The following is a 5,084-nucleotide window of genomic DNA, read 5'->3' on the forward strand; positions in this document are numbered from 1 at the left end:
TGAGCCAGAGTGAACACACCCAGGCTGGCTAGCTGGCCTTGGGCTATAGCGATTTTTTTAGCTAGCAAGCAAGCCCTTCTGTTCAACTCAATCATACAAAACCTTAGATAAAACATACAGCAGAGATGGTCTATGAAGCCATACCTTTGGTCATGCACTGTATTTTTGGAGGGATGCTAAATGGCTGACGTAGCTAGCTAGCTAAACCTAGGATGGTAATAATCTAGATGATGCTATTTAGCCATCCACTTCAGTTCACTTAATTTTGAAAAGTAAGGTTACATAGAACAAACATAAAGCACTAAATCCTTAACTTTCCAATTCAGCATATCATTACCTCTGAATCTCTGTGCTTCTTCTGTCATGTTTATTCCTGACTCCTCCCACCTCTGGAAAGAGCTCCTTCATTGAAAGCTCCATCCTCTAGTTTGCACATCAAGTGCAAGTGAAAGATGGGAAAAGTCTGCTATAGCTGCTACAACAACCTTTTTTACTAATTGCTTACTTTCAGACAGAATGGATCAGTATCCCAAAGGTTAACGGTCATGCCAAAGAGCTCTAAAGATCTCCGGGAGTATTATACTCCTTCCTTTATCAAGTAGGCTACCAATGAAAATGCTTCGTTCTGTCACTGTTTTGGTTACACATGGTGGAAATACCAAAATAAATGATCAAATTAAGACCATAAGCCATGGTTTTCCGGACAGCTCGTAAAAAGAAACTCTTCATAAGAAAAAAGGCTGCAAAGCGTAAAGTATCCAGCAATCTTCTGAAAGGAAACTTTCTTTAAAGGCTCTTTGTCAGTTTTTGTCCATCTTTCCTTCCTTCCTTCCTTCCTTCCTTCCTTCCTTCCTTCCTCTTTTATGCTTCTTGCTGGCTTGTTTGCTCTTTTGGTGTTTGCATTGCACTTCTAGCATTCTACTATAATTTTGTGATTGTTGTTTTACACTGTTGTTTTATTTCAGTATGTACAATTTTTTCTGTACAAGCATTTTGTAAATATGTTAAGAAAGGTGCTATACAAAAAAAAAATGACATAAGTGTCCTGTTCTGATGAAAACACCTACAATGTATAAGTGCATATATGTGTGTGCATGAACCTCCCAGTTTGATCGTTTGAAAATATGGTCACCCTAATTAATACATGTGTGAACTCCCTCAAATTGAATATCAAATTTCACCATTGGAGCAATTTATTTAGCCTGTTAATCAAAATGTTTTTTCCAGGATAAATATTCAAAATGAGTATATTTGCTGTCCTGTTCTCTTGAAGTTCACTAACATTAATAAAATATACCTTTTTTCCCATCTTGGAACCTAGGCTTAATTAATGTGAGTGCATGCACAAGCCAATTTTTTAACAGTTTTGTTGGTAACCCTAACACACTAACCACCCATCTCAGGCCAATATGTTGGAAAAATAGTATAGATATGGACTTTTTTTCAGTTTGGAACTCATATGTACCCTGTCAACCTTGAACAGGTAAATATTTGTACCTTAACGATCAACTATGACTCTTTGAGGGTACATTATCAGCAGTTGTACACTAGATAACATAAGTGGACCCTGACTGGACCTTTTTTTCTGATAGCAGTGCAACAGTGTGGCTCATTAGTATATTTTTAATATCTGGACAATAGTGGAGCTCTAGGACACAGCAGAATAAGCTACATCAAGCTCTGGCTGTACGGACCAATTCATTGAAAGTTTTGGGCTTTTCATGAGATTTGCTGACAAGAGAAAAATAGAATATTGCCAGCCTTGTTGTTTTCATTACTACTTTATGGTACATTTTTGAGGAAAATGTAATACTTTTCATTGCATGTAACAACAATATTTACTAGTTAAATTTAATAATTGTTCAATTTGTTCAGTATGTAAAATAAAGTGTGATGTTGTCACAGATTCAATTATCCAGCAGAATATATATCTGAAATTGTAGTGCTGCTTAATAAACTTAATAATAATCAATCCGATTCTTATGTAATTTTACACAAGGTACATTTTAAATTTTACTTATTTACTTTTACTTCTAATTGAGTATTTTACATTGTGACAATACTACATCTTCATCAAATATCTAAAAATTGCTTCTGCTTTTTACTACAAGTTTAACACTCTAATTTGATTCATAATGACACATTTCAAGTTTGATATAACACACTCAGCTCCACCTAGTGCACATTTACAAAAATGTTTTGACTATAACTAATGAATTTAGTGTCTTAGTGTCTGATATTATGGGAAATAATATGTGAGGCAAAACTCAGATATTTCTGGTTTGTAGCTGATATGATCAAGCCTACTGCAGTGTATGTGTCATCCAGTCCTTTTCTACTACCTCCCTCTGTGCCTGCATTGATATTTACACCATGATACAACACAGGTTCTCTCACTGTGCCCACTCAAAAATGAGTTGTGATGAAGTACAACATATCTCGAATGCCAAAGCTTGCAGCAATCTGAATACCCTACTGGTTTCCCAGATTATCAGGCTTCACACTGCACCTCTGTTGTGGTAATGCGTAATGGAGGTGTGTTGGTGAGAAAAGTAGCAACAACAAAGTACTGTCTGTACTGTTTGATATAAATGATATAATTGAGTCTTTAGTTTAGCAACCAGATTTCTTTGCAGCTGGGTCATCGCTGGGTTTCCCTCAAGTATCAAAACCAGATGGGAAGAAGTAACTGCAAATAAAAATGTGAGAGCTGATACATCTGAGGGGCCAACAGAAAATATTTTACAAAATGTGGGCTTTACACCCAAATACTTTAAGCACATTTGAGACACTTTTGTGTTTGAGGTGTGGTACAGCTTCTGGAAAGCAGATGGACTAAGTTACATGAAACAGCATTTCAGCTGTTGTGTCAGAGAGAAGAACTTGCCATTTCCAATAATATAGGGACCAGTTAGTCTAATTAACACCCCCCCCCCCACCACCACACACACACACACACACATATAGATATGTAGTATGCATCTGCATATGCACACCCCCATCAGACAAAATGCCTCTGCAGCCAATTATAGCTCCCCACCAATAAGCCTGTGGTCCCTGTCATGCACCACATACATCACATTCTGTGGATGTGAGGATGTAAAGTTCAAAGATCCGCAGTGGAGTCATGTTGGAGGCAGATGTTGCGCTATATATTGAGAGTTCCTGCATTACGTTCCTCCTGGGTAAGATGATAAGATGATAAGGCCAGAGCCGTCCTGCATGAGCCGGGGGGAGAGGTAATAATCGCAGCGTATAATTCAGGGTAATGAAGGCTTTGCCACTAGATCAGCCATAAAGAATGAAAGGGAGGCAGACAGGGAGCCGCTCACGCATTTGACCTCCACTGGCATCCCTCCAGCACCTATAAATTTGCTCTGTGGTCTGACTCCAGGCAACTGAAAAGGAAGGAAGGAGACAAAAGGAAGGAGGTGGACAGATGTAAAGAAGAAGGAGGAGGAAGAGGGAGAGATGAGTGACAGAGTAAAAGAGAGAGAAAGTGCATGATTTAGCCTCAGTCAAGACACAGAGGTCAAATCTTGTTCTCTGATCTTTGGAGAAATATACTGTGCCTCTGAAACCAGAACAGGACTCCATACTGCACTGCATTGTGCCGAACTGAAACTCCTGTGAGAAGAAGAAAAGAAGAGCTTCTTTTAATTTCTTGTGCAAGGTTTCTGTCAGACGTGAGTGACATATGAAAACATCCCTAAAATAAACTACAGCATCTGTTACCATCAAACAAGGAAACATTGTGCCATCTCCCACACAACTATTTCCCACTCAGTCCGTCCCTCCCTCTCTGTTTCCCCTTCAGTTCATCGGTATGCAGGCGGTGTGGCAGTATACTTTGGGCAGACCAGGCTGCGCAGCTCCCCTCTACATGTCTGCTAAATGACAGTAATTATTTTCCTGGGCTGCAGGCGACTCATGCATGTTTTATTTCCACCTCCACCTCCCCCATCTGCCTGCATGGCAATGCACGGCACACACCGTGGTGGAATGAAAAAAAGAAAGAATACAACAGAGCATTTTATATCTCTCCATACCTTCCTATTGGTCCCCACTGGGTTCTCCAGCCTCGGTTCCCTTACTGAGGGGGCCCAGTCTTTTATGGTACCAGGGGGGTTTGCAGGGACTGACAGATGCTGTTAGGCTGGTCTCATGATGGTCCAGACACAAATAAAGACACCTAATGGTGGTTTGTGAACACTGTCTGCTGTTGTAAGCATTTTGCCACAAAATGGCTACCGTGTTTCAATTCAGGTCCATGTGTCACTTGGTGTTGAGGGTGACATCCATCAGACTAGTTTCTCTTTATTTCTCCCATCCCACAATGGATGCTGGACGCAGGATTGTGAAACAGCATGACTTACCAAACAGCCAAACCAAACAGACTCTACCTGACAGAACAGTTGATCATAGTTCAAACAATAGAAAACCAACCCTGTCAGAACTCAGTCAAGGTTGCCTGATGAATGCATCTTATTAAAATTGGAGAAGGTTGTATCTTCTTTTTCCCCCGCTTCATGGCACCGTGTTGTGTGTCACGCCGTCCTGTGACATACAGCTCGTTTGGTGCGACTCAGGGGATCTCTAATACCCCTGCAGCTTTCATAATGAACATGTGGCTTCTCTCTCTTGGGCGCAATTTAGCGTAATTCATAAGCAGAGGACGGGGCATTAGCCAGATGGTGCTGTGGGTGGCATCCTTCCTCTGGTCATCCATTAGAACTGTGTTGGTGACAAAATTCCAGTGTGAAGAGACAGACATGATATCCGGTTTCCAGTTTCCAATTGTTTGTGCGCGTGTTCTTGAGCAGTTATAAGCGGCTAACTGGGATCTCTGTTGCGCTGGTTTTCTCAGGGGATATGAGTAAAATTAAAGAAAGAAATACATGAATAAATTCAGATGCAATGAAATTATTTTTAAAAAGTGCTGTGTCCTTGCTAATGTACAAAATGTTTTTAAAAGGAAATTGAAAAATGTGTCTGCATGCCACAGGGACTTGGAAAGCTTTGGAAATACCAATTTATACCGGATTTATTTAGAGGCTGAAATTACATTTCAAAAACAAACAATA

The sequence above is a fragment of the Scomber japonicus genome, chromosome 9 (genome assembly GCF_027409825.1).
Source record: "Scomber japonicus isolate fScoJap1 chromosome 9, fScoJap1.pri, whole genome shotgun sequence".
Classification (NCBI taxonomy): Eukaryota; Metazoa; Chordata; class Actinopteri; order Scombriformes; family Scombridae; genus Scomber; species Scomber japonicus.